General features: G+C 39.9%; 1 long non-coding RNA gene across 1 annotated transcript in view; it reads right to left on the reverse strand.

Moving 5' to 3' along the window:
- Positions 1 to 1,062: 1,062 nt before the first annotated feature.
- The window catches only part of LOC148127988 (uncharacterized), a 35,302-nt gene continuing 16,514 nt past the window's right edge, over positions 1,063 to 19,850 (reverse strand). Inside the window, exons 2-3 of the long non-coding RNA XR_015740784.1 lie at positions 1,470 to 1,502; positions 1,063 to 1,175 (exon numbers count right to left, since the gene is read on the reverse strand). This is a non-coding gene — a long non-coding RNA (uncharacterized LOC148127988). The remainder of the gene's footprint in view (positions 1,176 to 1,469; positions 1,503 to 19,850) is intronic.

Below are 19,850 nucleotides of genomic sequence, written 5' to 3' on the forward strand. Positions count from 1 at the left end.
CCTTTTTTAAAAAATATATGCTTTACTTTTATTCATGAACATTTTGAATACAGTGTATTGTCAGGGCATATCATTTACAAAGAAGCAAAAGAAACAACAAACAGAAATATCAACATATATACTAGTAACAATGATAATAGTGTAACAAAATAATTTTAACTGAGTTTCTTGTATTAGCTTATTTATAGTTCTATTAATTACATCAATATGTTTCTAATTGTCAACTCTCTTTGTATTTAATTCTTACGTAACAATAATCTTTCTTCACCTAATTTCTACCTTTTACCTCTAGCCACTCGTAAAATCTATTCCATGTTAATATTCTGTATCTTCTTTATCTTTTATTGTTAATGTCAATCTATCCATCTCTGCACAGTCTAGTATTTTCCGAATTACATCCTCATCGGATGGGGGTGTTCTCATTTTTCCAGTTTGTGCAAATACAATCCTTGCAACTTTCAATACATGCAAAATTAAATATACAGTCCCTTTGTCATATCCTTCTGGCATTATACCCAACAAAAATATTTCTGGTTCCAAGTCGGTGTTGCTTAATCATGTATGCCTTTTCATCCAACATTTTCTTGCTTTCATACAGGTCCACCACATATGATAATAAGTACCTGGAGTTTGATTACACTTCTAACATTTGATGGATATGTTACTAAACATTTTTGCCAATCTTGCCGGTGGCAAAGAGGTATTCCTGATGAAGGCTTCAAATTATAATAGATGTTAGGACAAGTTAATGTCTCTGAGTATCCATTATTGGTTGATGTTTAAGACCAGAGAGAGTCGACCATAAAAATCATTCCAGAAAGAAAAGGTGATGTAAATGGCCTTTCAGCACTAAACACAAGGAGACACCTTTTCTGTGGAAAAAAAAGTTGGATTTGTCATAAGATTCTGGGTGTTTTTGAAAACTGGGTTAGCCAGTTTACTGTTGTGATGACAAGCCTTGAGCAACTTGAAAGGAGATTTTTATGGCTATGCTGCTTTTGAAACAAGGAGGACAAAGACAACAAGGAATTTGGTTTATTGGGTTAAGGATGAGTTTCCTCTGCTGGCATTTCATCATCAATGGTGTGCTGCTACTGATAGAGGATCCGGTTTTCATTTTGGATCTGATCCTTTCGGTGGAGACGAAGGGGCAAGGAAAGATAAAAGATGAATATCTGGAAACAAAATAATGTATGAGTCTGGATGATTATGACTTTTCCTTGAAGTTGTCAGTGTGTCTCTTTAATACAGGTAGACCTCAACTCATGGTCATAATGGAGCCTGCCCATTATGGTTGCAAGTTGTGACAGTCACTAAGCAAGGCAATCAACCCCCTCCCTTGCTCTCCCTGATGTGGTAATTAAGCAACCATTAAGCAGAGCCTGCTTCCCCTCCCCACCAGGTCCCCGCTTCTCATACCAGTGGGTCCAGTCCCTTTCCTCATCCCCTATCACTAATCACACACTTACTTTTAGAAGATCCCAGGTGCTCCAGAGCTTGCCCTGGGGAAAGAGAGCAGGACACACAACTCCTCGGTGTGAACATTCAGAACAAAATGGAGGCTTTTCACTGACATTCTGTACCAGGGGTGTCAAACTTGCAGCATCACGTCGTCATGTGACGAATCATGACTTTTCCCCCCTTCGCTAAAATGTGGGTAAGCATGGCCAGCATGTAACGCATCTGGCCCTCGGGCCGCAAGTTTGATACCCCTGTTCTATACCTATCTGTCTCAAATTCCTATGGTATTTAGTGGAATATTCATTTCAACTAATATGTACATATTTCTGATGTCAGTAAAGAAACTGGAAGAATGTGAATTGGTAGCAAATACAGGTAGTCCTTGGCTTACAACAGTTCACTCAGGGACCGTTTGAAGTTACAACAGCATTGAAATAAGTGACTTGTGAACATTTTTTACAGTTATGCCTATTGCAGTATCCCCATGGTCACATGATCAAAATTCAGACACTTACATTTATGACAGTTGCAGTTTCCTGGGGTCATGTGATCACCTTTTAAGGCCTTCTGACAAGCAAAATCAACAGGGAAGCCAGATTCACTTAGCCACTCTGTTACTCACTTAACAACAGCAGTGATTCACTTAGCAACTGTGGCGAGAACGGTCTAAAATTTTCATTTAACAACTGTCTCACTTAGGCCCAGAAATTTTGGGCTCAACTGTGGTTAAGTTGAGGCCTAGCTGTATTGTGGTGGGGTTATGTGGTGAAGTATTCGTCTTCAAAAGAGTGTAAAGAGTGTAAACCTGAAAGGGGAAAAAAAAACCCTACTTCCACATAGACCAGTGAGAAAAAAAAAGCAGTCCCCTGTGGAATAAAATAAAATTCTGATAGAGATTAGCTGATGGAATGTTTTTGCTGGAAATCTAAAACATATTTATTCACTCAGGCCTCTTCTTGATTGCACTGCCTGCCATAATTACTGTTAATTGGATTTTAAATAGTGTCAAGGTTTTCCCATTTTTATTTCATACTTTATGGTATTCATATTAAATATATTTACCTTACATTATTAAACCACTAGCTTGATACCCATGCTTTGCTACTATGTGGTCGGGCTTAGATTTTGGGGAGGAAAATAAGGAAAAGAAAATTCTGCCTACCAGCATCCATCAGTATTCATCTGGCTAGGGTCCTGTGAGAGAGTTGAGGGCTGTTTGAAAACTGAAACAGTATTTACTGTGTGAACAAGAAGGAGACAGCAAGGAGCATAGGCATGGCTTATCTCAACTGTTCTGTACTGAAGCTGGTTGCTGCTATGAAACTCTGCTTGTGTTTTCAATTTGAAAGAGATTTCTTTTCAGGTGGGGAGGGGGAGTAGAACTCCTTAGCATCAGAGAGTGTTAATAATAATATACAAAATACTAATGCTCTAATGGTCATCTTGAAAATTCCTTTCTTAGTGAGCACCTAGAAGCCAAGAGGAACATAGGTGCCAAATTTCAAGTTTGTAGGCTTTACGGTTCTGGAGATTTTGTGATGATACATGAGTGGTATTTTGCTTTTATATATATAGGTTGTTTCAATGATGAGCTTGTATTACAGCGTCATTAATGGATCTGTTTTGATGGGATTTGGATGAAAAATACCATTAAAATGCTACAACTGTTTTAAAAAATTGAATATCCCTTGTAATATTTCCTTTGACTAGACACAGTGACTTAACCACTTCCCAATGGCTTGTCTTCCTGGCCAACCATTCCACTTTTACATGGATGTAAATTTTGTGATCCAAGCATAGGGACAACCTATTTTTTTTCCATTCTGCCTCATTTAATTCATCACTTTAGATGTTTGATTGGCTCCCAGAGGTCTCCTATATCACATGGCACCAGATGAGACTTTCAGGATCATTAGCAGCAGCTCACAAGAGACTGTGGGTCAAGCTGCTCTTCTCCCTTCCTTCCAGTGGTGGTATTCAGCCATTTCGCACCGGATCAGGCGAACTGGTAGTAAGGATTTGGCATGAGTTGCCAAACCGGTAGTAAGTTCTGGCTGGCCGCACCCCTGACCTGGTCTCCCAGTCACCTCTGGCTCACTTGCCCCGCCCACCTGACGCTCGCCCCTTAAGGTATTTCTTTTTTTCCCCCTTCCGACAATCAGCTATTCATATGATTAGCTGTGCCAAGATTCGCTTTGCTAAGGTCCAGGAAGGCAAAAAATGGAGGGAGGGGCTCAGCCCCCCCTCCATTTTTTGCCTTTCTGAGACCCCAGAGGAGCCTTCTGAGGCCAGGAAGGTCCCAAAATGAAGCTAGCGGGGGCTCTGGCTCTGTTTTTGTCTTTCTGAGCCCTAGGGGAGCCTTCTTGGAGCTTAAAAGCCTACTGTTGAAAAGTCACCTTGGCTTTCCGGTGAACTTTCACAGAACTTGAAGAGCCATTATTTGATTATCTGAGAAGAAACTTGGATGGGCCGAAAAGAACAATCTTCCCCAGCCACAAAAATCCTTGGAATTTCCAGCAAGAAAGGTGAGGCACCTGAATAATGCCACAGGACCAAATCAAATGCATAGCAATTTCATTCTTTATTGAATGTGGGTTTTTTTTAAAGCAACAATGGTATTATGCTACAACAATACTCTGTAAATTCTTCTTTACCAAATCTAAAGAGGTATGATGTTTCACAACATCAGAACTAGAGACAAAAGATGGGGTGGGTGGGGTAGGGAATATCTGCAGCATGTTTTATATTTTTTGTCCATCTTTAACACCCTGTTTTTAAGCAAAAGTTTGAAAAGAAATAATGAGTATTCACCATGTGTCTCGGCATGGAACTTTTCAAGGTCTAAGGAAAGGATTGTATATAAATCACATGCCTGAGGTTGAGATGGGCTAGTTTTCCCCAGTAGCCCCTTTTTCTATAGGTTGAATTCAAATGCACTCATGCATAAATCCACCAGGATTAATGCAAATCGAATTAATGTATGAATAAGTCTGAATTTCACCCCATATTTTCAGACGGCATGACCCCTTCAGACATTACCCTGATTGTTGGGGAAGCTTGTAGGGAAAAACTACAGTGATATAGCCTGTTCTGCATGCCTCACCAGAATGGGATTCCATTGGGTAATTTCCCCCAATTCAGTAGTTAGTCAGAAAATGACAGGCAGTTTCAGTTCATACATCCAGAATTCATTCATGCAAAAACGGCTTCTCCGCTGCAACTTCCTTGGAGACTAATGAGCTGAGCTCAATATACGATCGCCAGTTAGGCTCAGAAGATTTGTCCTCTCCTACTTTAGGAAGCATAACTCCACACAATAATATACAAATGATAATGGATACAGCCATCATTAGTTACTTTGCACAGGCAGGAAGGCCAGCAACAATTATCATCATCATTATCCTGATTTCCTTACAGCATTACTCGTTGGGGAAATTTGTCCGTAGTGAGGATAGGCAGAACATTTTCAATACTCTTCTGAAGCACATCAGTCTTTCTTTTAGGAGTCTGTTGCTATAAAGAGAGAGATTATCTAGCTATTTTGATCTTGGTGAGTCTTGTTGTTTAAACAGCACAACGGTTTGGGCCCAGCTACATAACTAATGATGGGTGAGTTTTCCCTGACGCTGACTTGAAACATGTTTCATATAAAATAAATGAATATAAATTTGATTATCATTTTTGGATCTATTTGATAGGTGTAACCAGTTTGCATTTAAGGAAAGACATGTGCCTCTGCCCTTATCGCTTTCCGATGTATCTCCCTGCCTAAGGAAAATAAATGAATATAGCCCAGCCATCTGGCACAGCCATTTCCTCCTTTTCATTCCTTTTTTTAAATCTTGGTCAAAGTTGGCAACTTTAAGACTCGTGGACTTTGACTCCCAGAATTTTAGCTGAGGAATTCTGAGAGTTGAAGTCCACAAGTCTTAAAGTTGTCAAGTTTGGAGACCCCTGGTCTTGACCCTATTGCTCTCCTCCGTTTTTCCAAGGACTATCTTAGATTTTTGCAGAACTCTCCTGTAAAGGGGGAAAGAAAATTTTACTCAGTCTTTGTTTTCTCAATGTCAAGAGCTCAAGTCACTCAGAAGTCAGTCCAGAAAGGGAACACACACACTAAGTTTTCCCACCCTTCATTTGCAAGCTTTTTTTAAATAGTCCTAGAAAGGAATCTCTTTGAGCCATTTTCAAATTGGAACGCCCTTATGGGTTGGGCTTGAATACAGCTCAAATGACTCTCAAATAGACAGAGACCTGTCAGGATCTTCCACTGAGTTGGTCTTGCAGCTTGGGAGCTCAACTAAACTCTTCTGGTCCATTGGCTTCTTAGACTTTGGAAGCAATATCTTTTAGGTGGTTTCTCCTGAGACTAAGAAGCAGGATGCTTCTTAGTCCTTTGAAGTGGTCTCAATCCACAGCTTCAGCAATTCCATAACTTCAAGAAGCCAAGACACACATACCCCGCATTGACTAGCAGATCTTGACAAGCTACTATCATCTTTCCCCCTCAACTAATGGAGGATCCAAGTCATCCTGACCTTTGATGACCAGAACTGTGTGTACAAGTAATCCACCAATGAAAAGGAAAGGTGGTTATTTTTTTCCTGCCCCCCCACTCTCTTCAGTCCACAAACAAACCATCTATTTCAGTGATGGCTAACCTTTCGTCCTCATGTGCCAAAAGTGCACATGAAGTGCCTGCACCCAAAGTGCCTGCACCCATAATGCACTGCACGTATGATCTCCCCTGTCCCTGTGCATGCAGGCATGAACACACACACCCCGTGCATGCGCAGCAAATACCTGACAAGTGCCATAGTTTTGCATCACGGATCTATGTCATCCTTTGTCCTGAAATAAAGATGTTCTATCTCTGCATTTGTGCATATGTATGCTATTTCTTGTGGCCTATCTCTCCTTGTGCTATGGCAATAAGTCTAAAAAAAAATATAGGTTTTTGTTTTATTGTGGCAAAAGTTACTATTTTCTTTTTTGGTCTTTTCCATCCATAGTTGAACATTGTACAAAAGGGATCACTTCTTGAAACCTCCTGACATTTCCTTCGTCATCTCTGAATGCCTGCGTTATCTTTCTGTCACTGAGCTGAGTATGGTCCTAAATTCTCATCGATTATTAACAGCTTCTTCTTTGTCTACCATCCTCAAATCTACTTTGTGCTAAATTACCCATAAATTGCTGGTTGCTTATTGTTTGATTGCCCTGAGTGCCATTAATTTTAAATATTATTTAATACATTATGAAATAATTGGTTATTAATTACAGTTTCATTTCTGGACTTCTGGAATACATTAGCACATTTAGAAACTCGCTGTGTTAAGGTCCCAACAGAACTGGTGTGTGGGAGGCTGCAGATGGAAATAATAGCCTCTTCTTTCCTTATGTTTGATAACAGAGAAGATTGCTAGGGACCCTTCAGCCACCTCCTTTCCACAAGTAGTTTTTGACAAAGCTGAACTTCAAATATTGTTACAACGCTATTAATATTTTGCTGCTACCTATAATTAAGGTTCACCACTGCAATCTTTACATTGAAGAATCCTTATGGTTTACAATTTTTTTTCAACAAAATTCTCCCCCCCCCCACCCCCCCACCCCGTTTTAGAGGTAAGCATTGTGTAGGGTTCACATGTCCCCAAAAACTTTAAAGTGACCCCCAGAATTTCCCTTCCTAAAAGCACTGGCCACTTGCTGCTAGTTTAGACTTAATCAATTGCAGGTTAATTTATTGCAAAATTCAGTTGCAATGAAAGTGCTTCACCTGTGCCTAACAATTGTTTTAATTCCTTGGTTCATAAGACTATGACCCTGCCTTCTCGCCATGGTGATGCAGTGGTTCAAGTCTCACAGGCTCAAGGTTGACCCCAGCCTTCCATCCTTCCAAGGTCAGTAAAATGAGGACCCAGATTGTTGGGGGCAAATAGGCTGACTCTGTAAACCACTTACAGTGGGCTGTAAAGCACTATAAAGCGGTATATAAGTCTAAGTGCTATTGCTATTGTTATTTATATTGACCTTTTCAACTACTCATTCTAGAGACACTAGGTCTGGGTTGCAAAACTCCAGATCTGCAGTAAATAGCAGCTCTAATTTTATACATTTCCTCTGGCTTGCTTCTTGTAGTGTGGTTGTGTTGTTGTTGTTGTTTCTAGAAAGGGAGCTGTTGCAGATACAAAGGGCAAGTTACAGACGTCGAAGACTCTTATACTGTTATTTCCAAGGAGGTTTGTGGCAATTAAAAAAGGAATGGGAAGGCAAAGGAGATTGAATTTCTCAGTCCTGGGGAAACTAATAATGATGATCATTAATTCTTATTATTGCACCCATCCGTTATTTAATGAGGATCTTTGAGGTGGATTGTAAAGGAAATTAATTTGTTGTGGAATATTGTTACGTATTTCTGCTGAAGTATGCAATTAATTGGAAAGAGGTGAAGAAATGCGTTGTCAAATATATAATTACATTTATAATTATTTAAAATTATTGATAGGTTTATTAATTATTTACTGATATGATCCACATCCATAGATTTACTTCTAGTCCTTCCCATGTTGCTCTAGCTGTATTAAGGATGCCTCACCCATTCAGTCTAGCCCTGCACTCTTTATGACAGGTATATCAAACTCAAGGCCCGTGGGCACACTCTGGAAACAGCGAAGGACCAGGCCGTGGTGCCTCTGCCAGAGAAAATGGAGCTCGGGGAGGCCACATGTGCCCACCTAGGCTCTGTTTTCAGCCATTATGGCCTCCTGCAGTCCTCTGCCAGTGAAAATGGAGCTCAGGGAAGCCACCTGCAGTCCACCTGGGTTCTGTTTTCAGCCACAATGGCCTCCCGCAACCCTCTGCCAGCAAAAACTGAGCACAGGGAGGCTGTGTGACTTCCCCAAGCTCTGCTTTTGGTGGCAGAAGGTTCCAGGAGGCCGTTGTGGCTGAAAATGGAACCCAGGCGGACCACAGGCAGCCTCCCTAAGCTCCATTTTATTGGCAGAGGATTGCAGGAGGCCCTGATGGCTGAAAACGGAGCCTCACCGAGTGACATGGAGCTGGCCATGCCCCCCGAGGTCAAACACAACCCTGGTGTGACCCTCAATGAAATTGAGTTTGACATCCTTGCTTTAGGAGGATAGATTAAATGATAGCATCAAGCCCTGATCCGGGGCTTGCCATACCTGGGCACATACCTTGGCACTGTGTACCAAGGCTCCAGACTGAAGATTAAAGACTGGTTGCTGCTATGTTGTTGTGCTCTTTGTTACCTGATGTGTGTGCTGTGGTTCTTCCCATGGTCCAGCCTTGCACCTTTGAGAGAAAGTCAGAGTTCCTTCTTTGGTATTTTTCCCTTGTGTTTCCCCCTGTCCTTTTCTTCCCCTCCTTTTTTTTTCAGTCAAAAAGCTGAAAGGTAGACAGAATGCTTCTCAGGGTTTATAAAAGGAATCCTTGCAGATTTTATACTGCTAGTGATTGCCAAGTATAGGGGTTGGGGCTCATCTCTGTTTCAAAGCCATGGAACCAGTGCTATACAAAGACATTTTCACAGTAGTGTGGCCAGCATGATGTCACAGGGGTGTTGTTGCCATCCCACTGACATGGTACCTATTTATCTACTCACATTTGCAGGCTTTCAAACTGCTAAACTGGCAGGAGCTCACCCCATCATGTGCATTCAGGTCTTGAACCTGGGCTGTCAGCTTTCCAGCCCACAAGCCCAGCATCTTAACTGATGAGTCATTGCACCACCCAGGACTTTATAGGCCACAAAAAAAAAAAACCAAAGGTTTGAGGTCAGAGGTCTATGTTTTGTTCTGGGCAGCACATGAAGGGCCACAATGAAAAAATGGCTAGAGAAAAGAGGGTAGAGTCAAATATAATGCTCAAGAAGAAGAAAAATAAATAGGATGTAGATTGATCATAATGCAATAATATAGCTACCCAACCAATAGGGACCTCTGCCTCGTGGATAACAAGAATTAAAGCATGCAAGAACCTTTTACAAACAGAGTAGAAGCTAGAACTTTAAAGATCAAGTCTTTGAACAATACATTCACTTTAGAGGTTGTTTGTAGTTCACTTAGGAAGCTGTCATGCTAAATTAGGTTCAATATGTTTTGAAAGTTACATTCACAGTCTATATAACATCAGGACAAAGATTTAAATTTATATCAAGTTAATATGGGAATGTGGGTGCATCTTTAATGCTTGGTATGTAGCGGAGCAAAAGAACTGAAGGAGAAAAATACAATGTTTGTATCAAAGAAACTACATTCCATGTATGACTTCATCCTAATCCCTTTGGGAAAGCTACAGAAAGTGCTGTTCAAATTTGTATTTGAGGGAAGCCCAAGACTCTTATGGTAAAGTTTTAGTTCACAATTTACTAACAAATTCAGATGTTTTATAGTTGCATGCAGACCACCCTGTTTCCCCGAAAATACAACCCATCCTGAAAGTAAGTCCTAACTTGATTTTTACATGTGCACCCAATATAAGCCCTACCCCCCAAAATAAGCCCTAATTAAGATCCCGTGCACTCCAGAGTACATAGGTAAAAATTAAGCTAGGGTGGGGATGGGGAAGGGAATGGAGCTGCCCTACTGCTTATCTTTGGACAGTTGTAGCCAGGTCTCACACACCCCAACATGCCTTGCTGTCCCATTTCTTCTGCAGCCTGCAAGGCTGGCAAGACTTTTCTGAAGGCCTCTGTAACTGATAACAAAGCTCCAGATCGATCTGGAGCTCTGTTATGGGCTGCAGAGGCCTTCAGGAAAGACTTGCCAGCTGCAGAAGAATTTCCTGAAGGCCTCTGACAACGAAAAGGAGGCTGGGGGCAATGCGCGCAAGTGAGGTCAGTCAGTGGATACATCCCCTGAAGATAAGACCTGGTGCTTTTTTGGTGGCAAAAAAAATATAAGACAGGGTCTTATTTTCAGTAGTAGTCACCAAACAAACATGCTCTTCAGTATAAAGTTCCAGTACAATTGACTTATTTCAATATTATACAAAGTACATGGAAAGGAATATTACATACAGGAAGTAGCCATCACAGATAGCATATTCATCTGAAAGATGTGAGCCATGTCATAGGTTCGGCAACCTTAGAGTTTATTTGGAAGTTCTCTTGAGTAATAGGGGGCTCAGCTTTTGACCCTAGGATTGTACCACTATTTCCATCAATCATCACCCAGAAAGAAATCAAATAAGAAAAATAATAATCCAGAATTTAGACATCTGATCAAGAGAAAAAGATTAAGTGTTGCATGTGACAACAAATATTTTACATTCTTCTTCAGATAAAAGAATAGATACTTTGGTAAAATGACATCTACGCCCACAAGAGCTAGGCACAATCTCAGACTCTCCTTTGTCATAGTATAAAGAGAAACTTTGTTAGGATAACAGTTGAATTGTGCCTAATTAACACTTCCCTTTCTAATACCGATCAAGCCTGAGGTTGATTGGAAAAATACTTTCACACATCCTTATCAAATTAGGACAAAAGCATGCCTAATGAGCAAAAATCAATTAGTGCAGCAGTAAACTGGATTTCTTTTGTGCTTTCGGAGGAAAGATATTTGCATGGCAGTTCATGTGTGCTGCACCCACAGTTCAATTAATGAACAATTTCTGCTAGAGGTGGTACCAAGAAGAGAATGGCACCTTGGACCAAGATCTGGGCCAGCATTAATGTCTCCTATAACACTTGTTGACACTCAAGGTTGACTGTGTCAAACACTTGGACTTCCTGAATTTTAACTCTTCTTAATAACTGAAGTCAAATAGCAAAGGCCTAAACACTTCCTCTTCTGAAAATCCCTAGCTATTAAGGGTAATGGTGGTGGTGAGAGAGAAATTTCATTAGCAATAGCACTTAGATTTATATAGTGTCCCATAGTGTTTTACAGCTCTCTCTAAGCAGTTTACAGAGTCAGCCTATTTCCCCCAACAATCCGGGTCCTTTCCCCTTTCCGCCAACAATCCAACCTCGACAGAGTGGAATCAGCCTTGAGCTGATCAGAATCAAACTGCTGGCAGTGAGCAGAGTCAGCCTGCAATACTGCATTCTAACCACTACGCCACCATGGCTCTTTTTATGGTAACTCCCTGTAACACATAAAGAATTCTAAATATGTACTCCACTGATGGTGAAACATTGAGTCATAGATAGAGATATATGGGATTATTCATTGAGCAAAATGAATAATTCCATTTCCTCATGCTTCACTATGATCTTTTTTTTTTTTTTTGGTCTCCCCCTGCACATTCCCAAGATTAAATCCCTCTATATGCACTCACTAGAATGAGCAGGCCCTAAACCCCCCTTCACTCTTGCCTCCCCGTACAACCTCCCCAACCTTTACCCTCTGGTGTATTCTTTTTGCATTGATTCTTTGACTTTTCCATTCAAGATGTTATCTGCTTCCAACATGCCTAGGTATTTGTAATCATCATCCTTTGCTAATGCTTTCACTATACTTCCATTTCCTAGTTCTATTCCTTTTATTTTTTCCATTTTCCTCACTGCATGGATAATATAGCACATTTTTCAAGTCCAAAGTTCATCTTGATGTCGCTGTTGAACTGTACTGAGTATCGATTTAAGTTCAGTGGGGCTTTTCGCATATGTCATCATCATCATCATCATCATTATTATACACAAAAAATAATGGTGTACACAGCAAACGAGATGACTATGCTGGGTTTCCTATCACAAATCACTAGTTGAACATTATTATTATTATTATTATTATTATTATTATTATTATTATTATTATTATTATTTCAGGCAAGCAGCTGTTAGAGACTCTATTCTGGTTTGTATTCTTTTGTTATATCTTCAGCCTTGAAGTAAAATTGTTTATCTCCATAGCAACAACGTTGGAGCATATGTAACTAAAACCTAAAGCCAGACAAACCTAGACTCAAAATGAATCCAGATCACTTCATCAAAAAAGATCCCAACCATCTCCACTGGGTCTTTGTAGAGTCTAGAGTCTACTTCATCTCGGATCTCAGAACTTTCATCTGCCAAATTCTGTGAATGTTCTCTACGATGGCCTGTCAGATAGACTTAGAGAACATCCTTCCCTGAGTCATTTTAAAAAGGGCCATTGAGCAGCATTTGGGAGATGCAATAAGGGCAGCAAAATATTTCTTTCTTTTGCTACTCAAATCACCACTGTGTAGGCTTAAGGTTGAGCTTGTAGAGTGTCTGCTCAGGTTTGACATAGGTCTACCTCTAAGAATGAAACTAGGCATTTCCTGTCACTTCATTTCCTCAGTAAACACAGGACTATGATGAATCTGTGACCGGGGGAGACCGGAGGTGGTGTTCAGCAGGTTCTAATAAACTCTAGAGAACCGGTAGCAGAAATTTTGAGTAGTTTGGAGAACCAGCAAATACCACCTCTGCCTGGAGATTTTACACTGTCCTTTCCCTGCCATACCCACCAAGCCACGCCCACAGAACTGGTAGTAAAAAAATTTGAATCCCACCACTGGGGGAGATCTATATGAAGATTGACAAGATCAATCAGACACATAAGGCAGACCAATCTAATATGTTTTCCCCCATTGGAGAAGGGAGTTGCACTGCAAAGCTCTATGGCAATAAGAGAGTGATCTGTCCATGACAAAGAAAGAAGTTCTTTGCTTCAACTTTCAGATCATGATTGCTCAAAACTGAAACCTGATCTATATGTCAGGCCTTTAATAAGTTAGGCCAAGTCCTCAGTTATCAAGATGCCCAACAACCCCTGGGCCTTTTTAGAAAAGAAAAGAAAAATGCCAGCTGGAGTAAACAACTTGATAGGGCATTGTACTATATATATATTCTGTCTACTCTTTTTTCCCTGGGAACATGATCTCCAATTCAGGATCATATCCCTTCTGATTTACATTTTACATTTTACTAGTGGCAATTGATCACATTAAGGTCTGTGTATATATTGAATGTATTATATCTCTGCTTCCTACACAGAAACTACAGTATTTAAGACACCATCTGGGATACAGCCTTGAAAATCATGGGGAGAAAACTTTAAACTATCAACTATGTATGTTAGCCACCAAGGAATCATATCACAGTTCAGTATTTTTTAGGTTGCATTAAATTTTGGCAAGATTGATTAACATTGCACTGAAGTTCTAATGTCCATTTCATTCTACCAGCTGGGAACTCCTTTAAAATGAATTCAGTCAAGAAAAATTCCAAAATTCACAGGTGGATCATCTGACATGACAAATCCAGAATGGCTCCTCTTATTTAACTTGTTTTTTCAATTCCAAGTGTTAGTAGGGGCTTGTCGTTGACATTATTTTACTAGTCTGATAGGCCAGCTACCATGTCAGCTGAGTGGGAAGTCTTAAAGGTGTGACGGTGAACCTGTGGCACACATGCCAGAAGTGGCACACAGAGCCCTCTCTGTGAGCATGCACACTATCGGCCAAGCTCAACCAGCTGGTGATCTGATTTCTGAGGCGCACATGAATGCCAGCCAGTTGGTTGTTGGGTTTCCGAGGCACGCATGCACACCAGCCAGGTGGTTATCAGTCAGTACAGTAGTTGAGATTCATCTTTAACAGCGAAGCGTCAGGCAGAAAGCAATAAGGCAGAAAAGAAATGGGTGAGCCACTTATATGCAGCAATACATTCCTGCAGAGGATTGAGAGAGTTGGCAAATATCATGCCCTAGGCATAATAGTTTGGAGCCTACAATAAACTAGTTTTAGGAAATGCACTCAATGAAAAGTTCCACGTCACTTTTTCTTTATACATCCCACAAAGTTACAACTAGGGATTGGAAGTCCTAGGAGGAGCAAGGTAAGAGAAAAGGGGAAACTTTTCTTCCCAAAGTTAGCTTTTTCTAGGAGGGATCAAGTCCAATTTTAGGATTCCAGTGGCGAAAAATCAAACCTGATTCAATTTGTAATGGTATTCCAAATAGATGGGTGAATAATTATTTTCATTTCTGTTCACAAGACTTGGAGGGATCTTTGAGGCAACCTATTTGTTCTGAATTTGATAGGACCCAATTTTCAATATTTTTTCAGATACAGTTGTTGGAAAATCTGAAGCCAAGAAACTATTTGGTAATCCTTGAGTTGATCTAATGACTGCAACAACACCTTCTGAACAATGTAAAAAGGAAGACAGTATTGTGATACTTGCAACTCTTACAGGCAAAGCATTCTTTCGATGAATAGTTTCATTGAGGACAGCTTGAATTGTAAGGCGTGTAATTTCTTACATGTTATAACCTGCAAACAGTGTATTAAACAAACCTGCAACATCACTGCATCTGGAGAATACAAGGTGGGTGATAAATAGCAGGCTCATCCGGGTTCCAAACCATTTTTATAATTTCCATAATATGAGATTAAGAATAAAATTAAGTATGACCAATGCAAACCACTGCAGTAATGCATTGGAACTTGGCATTGATGTTTCAAAAATATTTAACAGATGCGGTTGTTTCAGCACAGGATTGTTCTATTATATATACACTTAACAGATGCTTGCAAGTCTCTGCCTACAGATACTGATGGATATACGCAAGCTGATACTTGAGCAAGCCAACATATTACATCAATCTTGACCATAGGAGATTTTCTGGGGGGCTCAAATAGCTAATGTTTTTTTTTTGTGTGTGTGTGTTTCTGTATTTACATTTTCTTAAGCATCTCTACTAGTTTGAAAAGAGGTGCTTTAGATTTAAAGATCAGCCATTTACCATCTAAGCCTGGGAGCCCCCTAAAACTCAAATTAATTCTAAATAGTTAAGTTAGTCATGCAGTTCATAACTTCAGATATCCTCTATCAAATCTTTCCCATATGTCCCCTGCTCAGCAACAAGATATCTCCTGATCTGAGCAATCATATATCAAAGATGATGAAATTTGCTGAATTAATTCAACCACAAAAGTGGACAGCTGAGGATTAACTACAATATTCCTGGTGTCCTTCTTTCCCTCATAACAATGGCATGGTTTTCCCCACTTTCTCACAGAGTTAAAAAAAATAATAAGAGGAACCAGGATTGAAAACATATTCCCAACACATAAATCCACTAATGTTAGCATGCGGTATGTAAAAATGACCCTGGTCTCATGTTACTAAGAGCTCATTCAGGACCATCTGCTTCTTGGCAGACACAGAGGAAGTACTATAGGAAAAATAGGTATTTTCCCAGGGAAAACTGTTGGGTCTGCATTTCAAAATCAGACATCCTAGGTTTGACTGGTTTCTCACCTAAATACCATGCAATGGTATAGCAATCTTGAGTGGTGATTAACACAAAGCATGACACATGCTTTGAGGCAATCTCTCTCTCTCTCTCTCTCTCTCTCTCTCTCTCTCATTCTGACTATGTCTGTGTGTTTCCATGTACCTATTCTGTCTTATTGAAGCACTCTGGATGCAGATTGCAGAGAGACTTAATTTACATTTCTTGAACTCATAAGGCAGCTCAGAATGCAAATCTTTTTCAGACTGCATATAACTCTTTGAGGGAGATGGATGGTTTAGAATCACGAAATATATATATATAAATAAATAAACTCCGGGTTTTGCAACGTAGACATCTGTTTGAAGATGCACAGCACATAGCTAGCGGAATGTCAAAGGGGTAGAAATTATTTTTCTTTCATGGTTCCTATTGCTGTATGGAGTCAGACATCCCACAACTTTTAGTAAATTGGCCTTCCGGACAAAACTGAGAAAGTTGGTGGAATGTGGAGATGGATAAGGCCTGTTGTGGGCACTGGGCATTTACAGCATGATGTAACCCAAGATCAACAATGGACCTGTTTTCAGAAGTGTCTGCAGCAGAGGTGATATTCAGCAAGTTCTGACCAGTTTTGGAGAACCGTTAGTGGAAATTTTGAGTAGTTCAGAGAACCAGCAAATACCACCTCTGACTGGAGATTTTACAGTATCCTTCCCCTGCCACGCCCACCAAGCCACGCCACATAACCAGTAATAAAAAAAAATTGAATCCCACCACTGATCTGCAGGCGGGCAGGGGGAGGGACAAACAAGAAATGCCCTTTAAACAAGTAGCATACCCCCCCCCCCAGTACCCCCTTTGGTAAGGTTAATGTGAAATAAAAACTATTTCTGTTTCAGAAATCAGTCTGTGGGATGGAGCTTACTCCCATGCTATACGGGATGTTCTCAGCTTGTGACCACGATTGAGCCCTAAATTTCTGTTGTTAAGTGCAACATTTGTTTAGTGAGTTTTGCCCATTTTACAACTTTTTGTGCCACAGTTGTCACATGAATCGCTGCAGTTGTTAAGTTAGTGATACGGTTGTGAAGTGAACCTGGCTTCCCCATTGACCTTGCTTGTCAGAAAGTCACAAAAGATTGATCACATGACTCTGGGATACTGCAAATGTCACAAAGAGGAGTCAGTTGCCAAGAGTTTGAATTTTGATCTCGTGACCACAGGGATGTTGCAATGGGCGTAAGTGTGAAAATGATCATAAGTCACTTTTTTCAGTGCCATTGTAACTTTGAATGGTCAATAAATGAACTGTTATACGTTGAGGACTACCTGTAGACCTTTTTAATCATCCTTTTTTTTCCTAGTGCTGTACTAGTATCATATAACTGACTACTATGCAAGTTTATATTTTTAGGTAATGAGACATGGAAACTACTTCTGTGTGGAATTCATGCATTTCTCTGAAGCCTCCTTCCTCCTCCTCTCTCCCATGTTCCCCTCTTTCTCTTCCTCTCATAGACACACAGATACACACACACACACACACACACACACACTTAACAGTCTAAGGCAGACTCTTGATTGGATATGAGATAATGTTCAGAATATCAAGCTGGGGTCACACATGGAGGTCACATATAAGAGTAGGCCTCAAGGACATTCAGTTTCTCGACGTTTTAAGGCACAACGAAATCGTTACTTTAATCCTTCCTTCCTTGAGCAGTTATCCTTTATTTAACACCTTGAGAATGTTTGTGATTCCGTACCACATCAAAATGTCAGGTATGACCAAAAGACCAATATATCTTTGCGCAATTTAAATAGTAATCAGCGAGATTTTTTTTCCTCCCGATTAATTTACAGAAAATTGAGAATCCCAGCATGGGACTGATGATGCTAATCTGTCAATGTCCTGATGGCTCTCTGCTTGATTGCTTCAAACCACTAGAGCTGCATAATCACACACAAAAATGCCAAGGATTGTATCACTAGCAGAATGTTCAATCAGTTGTGCTTCCATCCCTAAGTTGTTTGCCTCTTGCTCACTTCTATGTATAATGGTTGATGGGGTCTCGAAAGAGCACTGTAGATGAAATTGAGAGGCAAGGAAGCACGCCCCGAATCTAGGAGGACCAAATGTCTTCCAATGAACAATTCTTAAATTATTCAATAGAAGAACAAAGGTTCTGGAAAAGTACAAGAGCTGTTTGAAAGACCATCTATAGTTACCTGATCAGAATTGTGAGAATTTAAGATTACTTGGAAGCTTCTTTTATAGGAAATATCATTTGAGCCCAGGGATGCGCACTTTTTGGAGGAGGGGCAAGGGCTGCTCTTGGTTTTGGATTTCTATCCCAGTTCAAAACTTTGATGGGAATGGCTAGGTTGAAGATCAAATAAGTTGTTTTCCTATGGCATTTAAAATAATTAAATCCTGTAAAACCTTGAAATGGACTTTGCATAGAATCAATTAATTCCCTACTGTTTAGTGTCACGACATAAATTATGCAAATTAAAGTAAGTGATGTAAATGATGTAAATGGACACCAATGATGTAGTCTGTGTCATTCACATGATGGTGTTATTATGCCAGTGATGCAAATCACTCTGGGTGATGTACTTTCCAATTTAACAGACATTCGTTAATAATGGATCCACGGCTCCCACTTAGTCAATTAGAGCAAGATGCTACTGTATAGCTATTATTATTCTCCAGGCATTTGTTTAGTACTTTTAGTCTTCTGTAAAAACCAATGTGTTAAAATCTTATGAATTCCTTGGGAGACTGAATATATGGTATGTATGTCCTGGATGAGGTCTATGGAGCTATAGGTAAGGAATCTGTGTGCTGCACTTAATAGAAATAGCACTTAGACTTATACACCACTTCACAGTATTTTACAGCCCCATCTAAGTGGTTTTCAGAGACAGTATATTGTCCCCAGCGATCTGGGTCCTCATTTTACCAACCTCAGAAGGATGGAAGGCTGAATCAACCTTGAGCTGGTCAGGATCGAACTCCTGGCAGTGAGCAGAGTTAGCCTACAATGCTGCATTCTAACCACTGCACCGCCACGGCTTAATAAAGAGAATCCATTTCAGAACATCTGTTCTAATGGGAGTCTGAAGAGTTCTTTGTTTTCCCAAGATGCCCAGCTGATGAACTGATTGCAGGAACATTGGATGCAATGAACTATGTCAGGTAAACAGACTAGATCAGGAATAGGAAAGCTTTGTTCTTCTTGGAATTCCTTATGCAAAATTACAAATAATATTCCAGCTGTGAGCATTTTGTCATCCATTTTGTAATAAAAGTGAGGATAAAATAAATGCAGAGATTTACTGATAAAATGTGTGTAGTCCAGCACATGTATGCTTGAGGTTCATTTTTTTTTTGACAGAATGATAAAATGTGAGGATTCCCTGAAGTGCATTCCTAGATCCTCTGGTGTGAAGAAATGAGAAATTTCATGGACTGTCAAACATTGCAAATGGTTGTCGCAGATAAGATTAAGACCCAAATTATTTATTTAGTAATTGAGATTCATTGCGGAAGGAATTCCTGGGGAAATAGTCACTATACTCAACAGCCACTTAATTGTGAACATAGAAACTATAGAGTAAATGTTTCATATAAGGAGAATATTTTCTGTGGTGTGTTGGAAAATTTAGCATATAATATATTTTGTGTACAGGAATGCAGGAAAGTATCACGTAGGAATTTGAGGGAACTCAAAAATTAGAGACAGATATTTCTATAAGCAACTTCAAGACCTTGACATTTGTTCTTAGGAGTTTTCCCAATCTTCCTTTGAGCTTCAACAATTTGGAAAGCTGAAAAAAGAACAAGGCTTGTGATGGGCCTTAATAATTATGCAGGTCATCGGCTTCTGACAAGGTATGAACTGAAATTTAAAGCATTTCTCCCACTGATGGAAATACTTTCACCATCAAAAATTGAGAATGAATGGATGTCATCTTTCTCTGGAGAATCTGACACAAAATCTATTTCACTGTATTGGGGACTCTCCAGATCAGGCTGGAGAGAATGTTGCATCGCAGGGGAAAAGATAGGAAACTAAAATCTTAACATGGAGTAGACCTGCTTATATTTTATCACTAATATTTAAACTCCCATTTTGGCCTCAT

This window comes from Pseudonaja textilis, chromosome 1 (assembly GCF_049901715.1).
Source record: "Pseudonaja textilis isolate UNSWEBS1 chromosome 1, rPseTex1.2, whole genome shotgun sequence".
Lineage (NCBI taxonomy): Eukaryota > Metazoa > Chordata > Lepidosauria > Squamata > Elapidae > Pseudonaja > Pseudonaja textilis.